General features: G+C 36.9%; 1 long non-coding RNA gene across 2 annotated transcripts in view; it reads right to left on the bottom strand.

The window, feature by feature from the left end:
* Positions 1–14,030, bottom strand: part of LOC112540649 (uncharacterized) — a 160,036-nt gene that overhangs the window by 42,638 nt on the left and 103,368 nt on the right. For both annotated transcript variants that reach the window (XR_015797693.1, XR_015797694.1), the window contains exon 3: positions 8,463–8,620. This is a non-coding gene — a long non-coding RNA (uncharacterized LOC112540649). The remainder of the gene's footprint in view (positions 1–8,462; positions 8,621–14,030) is intronic.

Genomic DNA, 14,030 nt, shown 5'->3' with positions numbered 1-14,030 from the left:
GAGTTGCTGGGGATTAAGACCAGAACCTTCTACAAGAATCTGTAAAATATCAGCTCTACTATAAATCTTCCCATTCTTCAGGTCTTGCCTTCCACGTCCTCTTTCTACTTTTAGTCAGCAAGTCCTAAAAGCAAACTTCCTCTGTATTCTTGCATGTATAGATGTCTAGAAAAGGAGCCACAGAAAGACAGGGCCAATTAAGTACAATTATTTAATTTTATTAAAGTTTTATATGCCGCCCACTTCCATTTGTGATTCACACAAGACAAAAAAGCACTAAATCTTCGCTAAAAAAAAAAAACCCTCTTAAAAATGTTTTAAGTGCTCTACTAAACTGTAAGAAGGCCAGCCTCAGTTTCAGTCCAAGTTGTTCCATAGTTTAAACCTCACTATGGAAAAGGCCAAGCTGACTGTTATTGTGAAAGGATATACAAAGCTGTTGAAGACTTGAGAACATAGGGCGGGCCATGTGGAACAACTTAACATATTAAAGTGAGCACAGGAAGAGGAGTTAAAATATACATCCCCTGTACCCCACTCAAAATTCTCCTAAAGCTGTTTTTTGTTTCATTTAAAAACCAATAATAAAAAAAAAAACCCTCTAATCCATGAGCATTAAGTGGCTACATTATACACTGGGGCATCATATGCAAGTTCTATTAATGTGTGCTACAGTACAGCATGGATCTGGTTAAATCCATCTGAATTACTGCAACAATTCTTGATTCTTCCCCCCACCCTGTCATCTTGAATGTTTTTAGTTTTTATGCATAGGGTTTGATTTATAGCTTGACCTTTTAATTGATTAATCAATTTAATTAACGTGTATTTATTTTTTTAATTGTTCGTGGGTTTTTGTCAGGCCTAGCCCAAGGAACTCCAAGAGACAATGCAAATTCAGTCCAGCTATGTTTATTAGCTACAACCTCCAGCAAGAATCTTCCCAGACTGAAACCCCAGCTCCCAAAGTCAGCCAGCCACAACAGCGTGAATTCCTCAGGGAGGTGCCAGTCTCATCCTCTTGTTCCTCCCACACTCTTCTGGTGAGCTAAGAAAATGTTTATCTTCCTGAGCCTGGCCTTCATAATTCCATTCCATCACAGTTCTGTTTTAACTGTGAGCCACCCAGAGTCACCCATTGGGGGAGATGGGCAGCATACAAATTTAATAAATAAATAAACAAACAAACAAACAAAAAGTATGTTCCACATGGGGCTGCCCTTGAAGAGCATTCAGAAGCTTCAACTGGTGCAAAATGCAGCTGCATAGGTAGTAAATAAACCTGAATACACAGCACGTGTAATACCGCTACTACGGGAGCTGGCCTGGTTGCCAGTGTGTTTCCGGGTGCAATTCAAGGTGCTGGTTGTCACCTTGAAAGCCCTGCATGGCTTGGGACCATGTCACCTGAGGGACCGCCTTCTCCCAATAGTTTCTACCCATCCAGTTCCGTCTAGTAGATTGGGGATGCTGCAGATCCCATCAGCCAAGGTATGTCAGCTGGCGGGGACTAGAAGGCGAGCCTTCTCAGCAGCAGCCCCTGCCCTTTGGAACCTCCTTCCTTTGGAGCTCAGGATGACCCCGACCCTGCTAGCCTTTCGTAAGGCTTTTTGAAAACCTGGCTAGGTACCTGGCCTGGGGTCTGGAAAGCGTTAGGGACCCTGTTACCTGGTTGCAATGTTAATTTTTATGTAGTTATTAGGATAATTCTCGGCTGCCTATATTTGTAATTTGTAATTGTTTTAATCGTTTTAATGATTGTGAAATTGTTTGCCACCCAGAGTCACTTGGATTGAGATGGGTGGCTATAGAAATTGAATTAAAAAATAAAATAAAATAAAATAGTAAAATAAAAGCTGTGAAAATAAGGTGCCTGGTAACAAGGATAGAGTTTACTTGTTGAATATACTTAGGTGTTATGAATTCATAAAACCAAGCATTTATCTTCTCTAAGGGATTTGCTTATAAATATAGCCTAAAATAAATGACTTCAAGGATGTGAAATCAGCACTTGGAGGTCTCTTCATCTTACACTTTCCATCTCTTTTTATATGTCCCAAATTGCCTTACCTTGTTATGACATGTTTAATGTCATACTCTTAATATTCAAAACCTTGCTCTAGGCCTTTGCTGTTAAGAACTACCTACCATTTCTCTTTGAGGCAATAATAAAAAAATGTAAATATAAAGCCACAAAACTGTATTAAGGTCATGTTAAATATATGACTAATACCACAAAAGCCAGAAGTTGCAAAACTAAGGCTGATGCTTTGCACACAGTTCTTTGATGCATGCTCAAAGTTGTTTTATTTTTCATTACTTATTTTCCCCCATACTGATATAAGCTGAAGAGTCCACTGAGCCTTTTATAAATGGCTGATCTCACAATATTAGACATTATTTATAGTCCTTACAAGCAGGGCAACATCCTTATACTAAGTTGAAATGAAGTGTGTTGCAAAATAATTGGCAATAACCCTTTCCTCATTTACCTTGGACTTGATTCTCAGTTAATATGCATAGGATTGTATATGAAGAGTTCTTATAGTGAATACTGTCAGTGACAAGCAGATCTTAATTTCAGTATTTATGGTGCATCTGCTACCACAATTGCTTCCAACAGGCGCATTCACACAACACAGTGACTGCCAACCATGGTTTGGTCATGAATGCACCTATTGACTCTTTTCCCTGGGCTACAACTACAGTATATCATCTATTATTTTTCCGTGGCTATATTATGTGTATAATCCTGACTCTGCTTTAGAAGTACTTTCAGGCAAAATAAGCCAGAGAGAGAACAAGACAAGAAGTGGTCCTTGTTCCAGCTTGGCATGACATGACTATTAGGAAACAGACAGAAGGTTTGCTGATAACTCAGAGAAAAGCATCCATTGAGTATGTTTCCAGCTAACCTATGGCTAGTCGTTATTATCTCTTGTGAACACACAAATAGTGAACATTTTTAAAATAAAATACTTATGAATGCAACTTAATGGTATTTATTGATATACATGGAGATGTAAATCTAGAAGTGCACATAATTGAATCAAACATCTAATCAAATGGTAGCAATCACCTTAGAGTCATAGAATCATAGAGCTGGAAAGGGCCATATAAACCATCAAGTCCCGCTTCCTGGTCAGTGCAGCAATTCAAATTAAACATTACTGGCAATCTATCATACTACAGCTACATTGACATACAGTTAAGGGGAGTCCTTTATTAGATATCTTGGTAGGCCAAAATGTGCCTTGTGGACTAAATTCAGTACCTGGCTTGTCTCTACATTAGGTCTGATCTCACAAAATTTCCTATAGATTGATTAACATTTGGAAATCTGTTTTCATGTGGACAATGGAAATGAAATATATCTACTTGGTCTGCTAATTCCTACTGTGCAGTCCTGAGCTTGCACAAATAATTTATCATTTGTATTAATGTGTCAAAAGCTACCACTTGCCACGGATGTTGAAGATGGACATCGGGTATTGTCCACTGAATTGTCCATTGAAATTTCTAATTTCAAAAATATTGGCCCCTTGAACAAAGGTATGAGACAAAAATAGGAAGGCTGTGTATATGATTCAGGCATAAGGTAAGAAAAATTTTTCATTTCAGATGCATTTCAGACTGAGGCAAAACTCTTTCCACAAAAATTGGAACAGCCACCATTTTCCTTTTCCAAGCAAGTCTTCTTCTGGAGTGCTTTTAAAATTTTTGGAAATTCAAAATGGCTATCATCACAGGAGCTAATATTATAGTAGAAAGCAGCAGAATATTTCTAAGGTGAAGAACTAGTAGATCAGAGAGATCATGAACAAGTATAAGTTTCACCATCCATCAGCTGTTTCCTAGGCTTTGCCTTAGGTGCTTTGCAACCATGAAGGCAATACAGTTTGCCTTGTCAAGCCATAGAAATGATGGAATTCACCATTCTGAGGCCTTATCAAGTAGTCCAGTAGCTGATTAGAACAGTAGGAAGAACTTCAGTGCATATGGAGGGAGGGGTTCTTCTCTCTGAAATATGCCCACCTGGGAATCAAGTGTGGCACCAGCCTAGACTGCTGGGCAGGAAAAGTGGTGTCACTGTTATCAGAGAATCTTTGGCGGGTACCAGGAGCATCGCTCCGCAAGTGCCTGGTTGTGACCCTTTTTCTGAGATTGGGCTCTAGAGATCAATTGGGATAGCTGCTACTGTAACAGCCTCCCTGCTGCATAATAGCCTCCCTGCCCAAGATCCTAGATCTCACTGCAGGATTGGTGGTGGAGTTTCCCAGGCTTATGGTTCTGGGGGACTTCAATCTGCCCTCCCTGGGAGTGGGGTCAGAGGTAGCTCAGGAGTTCATGGAGACCATGACTTCCATAGGCCTGACCCAGGTCATCCAGGGCCCAATTAGAAATAGTGGTCACACACCTGATTTGGTGTTCTTGTCAGAGTGGTGCCTTTGTGATCTTAATCTTGACCTATCTATGGCTTTCGATACCATCGGCCATGGTATCCTTCTGGAGTATCTCCAGGGGTTGGGAGTAGGGGGCACTGTGCTGTCCTGGTTCACTTCCTTCCTCCAAGGCTGTTTTTAGTCAGTGTTGGTCAGGAGCGAGAGGTCTGACCCACAGCCCCTGCTTTGCAGGGTCCTGCAGAGGTCAGTCCTTTCTCCACTTCTGTTTAACATCTACATGAAGCCCCTGGGTGAGATCATCCATCACCATGGGGTGAGATATCATCAATATGCTGATGATACTCAGTTATACATCTCTGCCATGGTGGTTAAGCGATGCTATGACTGCCCTTTCTTGGTGCCTGGAGACTGTTGAGGTCTGGATGGGGAGCAACAGGTTGAAAGAAGAGGGTTATGTTGTAACCATACAGTATGAGGTAAATTTATAATTGTACTTATCACTGCTGTAAAGATCAGAAGCTACTTGTTTATATCTTTTTTTCCTTTCCTTTCCTTTCCTTTCCTTTCCTTTCCTTTCCTTTCCTTTCCTTTCCTTTCCTTTCCTTTCCTTTCCTTTCCTTTCCTTTCCTTTCCTTTCCTTTCCTTTCCATTTTTCTTTTTCTTTTTCTTTTTTTCCTTTCTTGTACTTTTAGCTTTCTCTTTCATTTCTTTCATTTTCTTTTTTATATTAGTTTTTCTTACTTTATATTAGTTTTTAATCTTCTTTTTAAAACATCTTTAATAAAATTATATACATAAAAAAAGAAAAGTAACTTTATGACCAGTCCTTGCATTTATGATCATCGTCATGTGATTGAGAGTCAGGTGCTTCACAACTAGCAGGTGTTTACAATCATCACAGCATCTCACAGTCACGTGATCACCATTTGCAACTGGCTTCCAAGAAGCAGAGTCAATGGAGAAGCTGGCAGTGAAATCACAAGTCACAGTTACATGATGTTTCGCTTAACAATCCACAGTGACTCTCTTAATGACTGAGTGGGAAGTGATGTTGTAAGTCCATTGTGGTCATGTAATGTTTTGCTTAGCAAATCCATCATTTAGCCACAGAGTTGCTGGTTCCAATGGTCGCTAAGCAAGGACTACCTGTACACCTTTTCTTAACAAAAGGAAAAAAATGTATCAGAGTCCATATGTTGTTTTTTTACCTCTTTTAATTCACTTTAAGATTTATAAACCATCATAATACACTGTAGCAATATTCATGTGATAAGCAGGCAGCTATTTAGCAATACCACCTTCCTCTAAAATTGGTTATTTGCATACCTAAAGAGATGGACTCCTGACAAAAAAAATCAGAAGGGTTCATTCATATATTGCATCTATCATGCTCACCGAATGGGTCCACAACACAGGATGCACAACACAAAGTCCAGAAAATGTTCATGGCAGCATGATAATTACATGGTAATCACATCTTCATACTGTGATCTTACATATGAAGAGATGAAACAATAAACAGGGTCTGTATAGAATATTTGTAAATAGCTTCATTTTTTTTTCCTGGCAAAGGATTTGAAATTAGAATTTTTATACAGATCTTTTTCTGAATTCTAAATATCTGATCCACATCTCTTAGACTCAGCTTCCCACCGGATTTCACACTTTTTCAAATGTTGCTGTGAGCTTTCAGGATTTAAAACATTCCAAAATACATTTAAAAAGCATATTTTTAGTGAAAACATGTTTGACAAACAATGGTAATACTTAGTAACAACTTAAAGTACCCTTCCCCAAACCAGTGTCCTTCATATGTGTTGGACTTCAGCTATAGTATTATGATTCTCCAGCCAGTACTCGCAAAACAGTAATAAAAACCAAGAGAGACAGTCCCCAAACTCATGAACAATTACAGTCATTATATTTCTGATGAAATTCAGTGCCACCTCAGATTCAGTATTTGTTTGAAATTGCCTAAAATTAAAACAATTAGTCTGAATACCTATTTTTAACACTATTATCTCAAGATCCACAATTTATGAGTGCTGGGTTTATTTCTAATGGACAGACATACATACTCATCTGAATAATATGTACATTTACTTTTTCTACATAGCATATAAATGAGTGTGTGAGTGTGTCAACTGACTTGACTTTGCCCCAACATTGTCTATCGTATTGTGTAAGTTCACTTTAGTATAGAAACAAAATACAACTCGTAAGGACAAGTCAGTTTGTTTAATTTTTCTTGTTCTAAACTCACTTAATATATTTTGATGATTGCACTATGAATTGATTATTGATTCTAATCTTATCACTTTGTAGTTGGTAGCATTCCACAATTTCAACTAATTTGAGAGAACATAAAACATAAGAATGTAAGAATGGCCTTGGTGGAACAGACCAAGGTTTATTTTGTTTTTCCACCATGGCCAAGAAGGTGAAATTTGGGATTCTTGCAAACAAGAAATGGACATATATCCTTCTCTCTCTGTTCCTTTGCAATTGGTACTTGAAATGATGCTGTCCTAAACTGGAGGTAACACCGAATCTTCAAGCTAATAGGACTTCATAGGCCTATTCTCCATTAATTCATTCGATCTCTTTTTAAAACCAACTGTGTTAGTGGCCACTACCACAGATGGGGTAATGAATTCCACAGATTAATTCTGCCCTGCGTGGAGGAGGTTGGATCATTTCAGAAATTATTTGTAGAATGATGTCAGGATGAGAATGATATATAGGGAGATCATGGGGTAAGAGATCTTTTTATTAGCTTGTTTCAAATATTCATTGTATGCCTACCAGTGATAAATTAGAACAATCTGAGTGAAAATAATAATGTTTCATGAATTCCAATATGAACTGACCTGTTTCCGTTCTTCAGGATATGGAGACTGGAATTGACATTGTCTAGCTTTCATATTCTCTGAATATTCTTTCACAGTTCTCATCTCAAAAAGTTTTTTAAAATAGAGTTTTGAAAGAAAATGCATTTAGGAATGTGTCTTCAAACATTAATTTTTATTTTTGTTTTAACTGCAGATCAATGTATTAACAGGTTGCGTGCAGAAGATGGCATGGATTAGGGATGTACTCTGTAACCTATGTAAATAGGTTTATTAGAGAGTAAGCTCCAATAAACACAAGAATCTTTAACAGATACTGGAACAAGACAGATACAAGAATAAGTTACAAGAATAAGATACAAGAATTTTAAAACTTTTTTATGATGTTGTATTTTAATAATCACTTCTTTATCTTTTATAATTATTGTTTTTATCTATTTGTTATTTTATGTAATTATTTAATTTTATTTGAAGCCCAGAGTCACTTTGTGTGAGATGGGTGGCTATATAAATGTGATATATAAAGAAATAAAAAATACATCAGACTGAGCTATAGTCACACATTCCTACTTTTACATCAATATTTTATTTTCTGCTTGCTGCCTATTTTAATGTTTCATGCTGCTATTAGTTATTGATCTACTAGTTGTTATTTTGTTATTTTATGTGAATATTAATTTGTAAACCATATGATTTTTTTCATATTATTTGCTCAAAGGGGGATTGCAGAATGTCTAATCAGTATCTATATTGTTTATTGTTTAGTGCCTCAATTTTTAAAAATTGCATTTTTCATCTCTTTTATACCCCTTTCGAAATCTGAAATATTTCTCCCAAATAGTTTAAAAAACATTAAGGTAAACAGTATTAAAACAATAATAAATGACATATAGAAATCTAAGTCTTCAAAATTCAGCAAAATTCATCTTAAAAGATCCCAACCTCACAAGACTTTGGAATGATATAAAAATGTTAAAAGAAAAATGCTTAACCCATATGGTTAATGGGCTATAGACAGATCTTTAAAATCAAAACCAGAAGTTGCTAGCAATGAAATGCATGATTCTCATTTCTATTGAAAGCAAAATTGTAGGGAATGCACTCGTGCAGGATCAATCAGTTACTATAATTCAGTTAAACACTGTGGCTTCTCCTGGTGCATTCCTTTGTTAAAAAAAAATACTATTACGAATCTTTTAAAATCACATACCATATACCATGGGGTTGTTTCTGCACAGGTATCTTCTGCACCAATATGGCTTCATCCTATTGCAGCACTTTTCAAATAGTAATAAAACTCGCAGTGACAATCAAGGAATGCTTTGTCTCTTCTGGGCAGAAGGAGGAAAATCACAAAGAAGAGATTGCCTAGAAATCAACAGAGTTAGAAATAGCTGAGGTAGTTTTTATTTTTCAGTAATTATGCCACATATTTTAGAAGTGCCCTGAAGTACTGAAATTGCTCCGAGGAAACCATTTGGCTGGCAGTCCGTATAAAAAATGGGTCTTGCGGCTTCTGATGTTGTACCATATAAATAAGGACACAGGATCTACTCCTACCTCCAATCCAGAGAGAAGGGAATCTTGGGAAAAAATCATGTTTCCCAAGCAACCGTCTGTGCCTCCCCAAGCAGGGCCACCTCACACTTTGAGAACCATTAGCCTATCACAAAGACGCCATTGGTAACACCAGACCACGTGGATGTTGTTTTGTGTTTTGTTTTCTTTTAATTCCTGTTCTTCTTTTGGGCCACCACTGTGGTATGTGTAGCAGGTGGTGGGAAGCCATATATCTGACATGTTTAGTTTCAGGCTAATCTCATTTGATCTTCACAGAAAGAAAGACATTTTATTTACTTTATGTTTTAAAGATGCCTTGGGTGTTCAGTGTTCAGATATGCAAAAGAGAAGCAGTGTGGCCAAAATTGCCAGAAAGGAGAAAAAGAAGGGAAAAAAAAGAACAGAATCGTGTTTTGTTTTTGTCTTTTTTTTTTTTTAAAAAAAAGGCTATTATTTTAGTTGCCTAATCAGCTCAACCTTTGTGGGGAATAACCCCAACCTTTGGATCCATGCCAACAGCAGCCATTTAGGTATTTGCATCTGTTTATCCTCTCAGTCAAAATGCCTTTTGTCTTAGTTTTGACAAGGGAGTGCAAATGTTCTGACCCCAACAAGCAGTTCTGGGGCACTGGATAAAAAGCATCTATTCCCCCTTTTATAAGAGGATGGACACATACTTTTACCCTTCTTTCTTTCTTTTTACCAGCTCTACTCTTTTGAAGGGAATTGTTGACAAGACCTGCATAATTCAGCTTCCATGGGTGTGGAGAATCTCTTGCACACTCTTTGGCCTTTTCAGAACTCCTCTCAAGAGCTGGGCCCCTATATCACTTTGAACATGAAAACACGTCTTACTTTTGTGAAAGCATCTGTGCTCAGTTTACCATTTTTAACCCTTTTACCAATCTGCCTGCAGTAGGAAAGCATGCTATTTTATTTGAGCATCTGGGCTGTAAACTAAAGCAGAAGTAAAGCAACCTTCTAGGAATAGGATTTCTGATTTTTAAAAAAATCTAATAATAAATCTAACTCTTTTTCATATATATGTGACAAAGTGACCCTTACATTTCTCCAGGTACTGGTCAGCTGTCAAAATTAAATATTTTCATACTGCCTCTGAAAGTTATATTCCTTGATGTTATGTGTTGAAGGATATTCATTTCAGGTATAGTAAAGATTTTTATGCCATACACATCTAATTAGAGGGAATGGGTAGACTTTGTTAAGAAGAATTATTGGAAATGTTGCACATTGTGGACATCCTTTCCACAAGATTTACAGCCAGACTAAAGTCTGTGCTCTGTACCATGAGATCCGTCATTTACATAAGCAATCTTTAAAGTTCATGATTAATATCATCTTCCATGGAACAGTGGAAATATAGGAGGAAGATTTTGTGTGAAACTGAACCTGGTGCAAAAAGGCAGTATTTTCTAGTTTCAACTTGGCCTTTTTAAATGACACTCCATCCTCTCACATTTCCTACCCCCCAGGGGGAAAAAAAAGCCAGTTATGTCTAAAACATTTGGCAAGCCTCCTTTGAGATCAAACACAAAAATAAAAGTATTCAGAGGAAGTCCAAATTAAGCCTCTGGCTAGATCTGTGACATAAATTTAAGATCCAAGCTTAACTGGTCTGGTAAGCCAGATAAACTCCACGCTGAGAAAGAAGCCTGTAAGATTGCTTACCAAAAGCTAAGTTAAAAATTAATTCTTAACTCCTAGTGAGGAGTAGTGTGCAATTCTAAGGGCATGTTCTCATAAACATGCACATTATATACCCAGATAAACATTCACATGCATATATCCAGGGTTTGCTAAATCTTGTGTACACTAGAAATGGCAGGTCTCCTTAAACTAAGACCTGGTTTCATATTAAATTGAGCTTTTATTTGGATAAAAGTTTTTCAGAGTTTTGTGAAAACTTGAGCAGTACCGGCAGTTTTGTAACTGTCTATAAGATGTTATTTTCAGCTCCAAACAGATAAACGAAGTATATCTGTATCTGGACTATACAGTTTCAGATTGCTAATGGACATGCATAAATGAATGATTCTTATTTTAACAAATCCCTACCGAAAAAGAGATGCTGGATTCTAATGCACTTTGTTTCCTAAATTGTGGTGACTAGATCTATCCATGTATTCCAGGGAAAGGTAGGCCAATGATGTCCTTTCAAGGGCAAAATAGAGTGTGATCTATGCAGAAGTAGGCTGCTGTTTTACATGTAAGAACAAGTGAAGTATCCTCTTTTTGTTGTTGCCGTTGTTTGGACTCTCAGTATATAAAAAGGTTAATGCTAGAAGTGACAGATTTAAACTTCAGTTCAAGACACTAATTTCCTTGATAATAAGTGTTACATAAAGATATAGCTAGGCAGCATTCCAGAAAAAACATCTTTTTAAAAAAATGATATGAGCCCAGTCCTGAAGAAAGTCACTCTGTTTTTGCCTTATCTCCATAACAGTCATGTCACTGAGATGTATTCTCCCTTCTGTCTAGAGCAGACTGCCATCTGGGGTGGGGTGGGGAGGGGGGATTTAAATATTACAGAAAATGAACATGGGGAGTCACCTAGCTAAATTTCATTTGCAGCATGAGGGGCAGGTTCAAATCACCACTCATCCAGAACCACATTGAACAGCCCTGAACTAGTCAGTATCTCTCAGATAAACCTACATTACAAACCTGTAAGAATAAAAGGAGGAACCACCAGAAGGATATATTATAGAGCTGGGAAAGATACAGAAAAGAGCAATGAAAATTATTATAGGGGTGGGGAAAAAATTGATATATGTTATCTGATATACATCATACAGGAGAATATAAACATAGGAGGCAGGACAATTAGGTATGTTAACTACCTTGAATTATATATAAAAAAGCTGGGATAAAAATATAATATAATATAATATAATATAATATAATATAATATAATATAATATAATATAATAATAAAAATAATAGGCACTAATATTGCAATATAATACCAATAACCACAGAAAGCTTGAAAAATATCAGGCATTGATGACTAATGAAGACTAGGTGTGATTGAACCCAGAAAAATAATAGAGAACTAAAACAGTGGCAAACCATATGCTGTAACTTTTATCAGTAACACTAAGTCTATATTAAAATTGGGGATTTGCATCATCCAAGGCTAAATACTAGAATGAGATTAAACAGGGAGGTTGGGCAAAAAGGACAAAAAAGCCAAGGAGGCATTTACATTAGAATATCCACTTGTCTGAGCAAGATGCAGCAATAGCCCCTGAAATTTTATGCCAAGATTTGAACTGGCTTCTCTTGTGTACCAATGGTTCCTGGCTTCAGTTTACTGAGCAGCATGATAGACAATCAGGAAGCTATTGTGATATTATCATTGTTACTGTTATTTGTATTAATATCCTCTTTTTTTTTTTTTTTTTTTAAAAAGAGCTCACAACTTATTTCCACAGCAACAAACCTGTAAGCCTATGTTGGATTTAATCAGTCCAAAATCCAGTGAGCTCTATGGTCAAGTAGGGACTTGAATTTCAGTCTTCCTGGTCCAACACCATTATCATTACTACTTTATATATTGGTTCCCATAATATTTCCAGGACATTCTGGAAACATCAAAATGATGAGTGATCATATTAATGCTGAGAAAGAGAGGGAGGGAGGGAGAGAGAGAGGGAGAGAGAGATGGCATTCTCCAATTCTCCAATGATAGGCACATTTGATAGACAGCAGACATGTTCACGTGTTCTTTTCCCCTTTCTCTCCCCCATGGCTAATGGAATCCCTGTCAAAAGGTTTTTTAATCGATTTTCTTAAAAAAAAGAAATGCATGGGTACTTGGTATAAATATTCATCCATTCACACTTCTGAAAATTTCATAAAAATGTGAAACACATCTAATAGATGTGTCAAAGAATGTGGAAATGGGATAATGCTTTTAGCTATCTACTCACTTTGAGAATGATCTGGCACATGGCATACCCGCTGCTCAGGTGCTATGATAGCAAATGGTTATATGGTGGCAAAGAAGAAAATGTTATTGTTGCGTGTGTATGTGTGTGTGAAAGTACTGGTATATTTTATATCTGCAATATTTTATACCAGCATTAGTTGGTACTGCATTAGTTAGCCATTGAAGACAGCAATCCCTATTAGAGACCATGTGGGGCTCTAGGTGGCCATTTTACCCTGGAAGGTATGTATGGAACTGGATTAAGCTAAAGAAGATGGAACTGGAAGTTTGGGAAGCAGAAAATCTTATTTCGCTAGATGAAAATGCCAAGCTAGGAGTATTTATGCAGATCTAAATCCAGAGTCTTTAGAATGTCTGTCGCTAAGTGATTGCATATTCCATTCTTTTCTTCAAGTGAAGACAGCTCTAAGAACACATTCAAAGATATCTTACAAAGCTGGTTTAAGATCATTAGCTTCTCATTTTTTACTCCATGATTCAATCAGAAGGGAAATTCATAGTTCTCTGGACTGAAGGAAACAACTGAAACAACCAGGAATAACTTGATATATCAATGGAATGATTAGTATAATCATAGAATAAACTACCTTGCTCAACTGATGTATTGTTTCCTTCATGCATACATCACTAACTGTATCAGTTGTAACATGTACCAAATTGCTGAGGTTTACAAAAAAAGAAAAAAGAGACCTTGGAAGGAGTTAAGATGTCTCATTAGGCTCCAGGCCAGAATTTTTAGGGGCTTCCACTATACTATGAATGGCAGTATCTCAGAGTATCATCACACCCTGGGGTGGCAGCATGCTATTTTCATCTAGTTTGTTTAGAACGGAGATGGGCAAGAGATCAAAAATTTAGTTTCACATGCATTTAAATCCTGCCAAATTAAATATGAGGTTAGTGTTGTGTTGAAATCTCTTTCATATATTTTTGACCATTCTTGATCAGTTTGATGGAAAGGGAATTACCTTTATCTTTTTCTTTTTTGCCAAAGGAAAATAAAACTTGTGGGTGAGGTGTGGGGTTCGTGTGCTGACTTTAGTTATCAGATGGCCAAGTCATATTTATGTGAGCATCCTGTTTCTTATTATACAATCTTCTATTCACAGTTATTAGATTCCCTGGCTTCCCACAATTCAATTAAAGTCCAAAGGAAGGTATTGTAACAGCTTTTCTAAGCCTGGACATTCTCCAAGTATGAGTTCTTCAACTCCCAGAATCTTCAGCAGTGACTATATTGAC

The sequence above is a fragment of the Python bivittatus genome, unplaced genomic scaffold, assembly GCF_059951505.1.
Source record: "Python bivittatus isolate LINGU-HERP-01145 unplaced genomic scaffold, Pbiv_v1 ctg000580_np1212, whole genome shotgun sequence".
Lineage (NCBI taxonomy): Eukaryota > Metazoa > Chordata > Lepidosauria > Squamata > Pythonidae > Python > Python bivittatus.
Note: the sequence above shows the minus strand (reverse complement) of the source record. Positions and strands in the feature narration are given on the sequence as shown.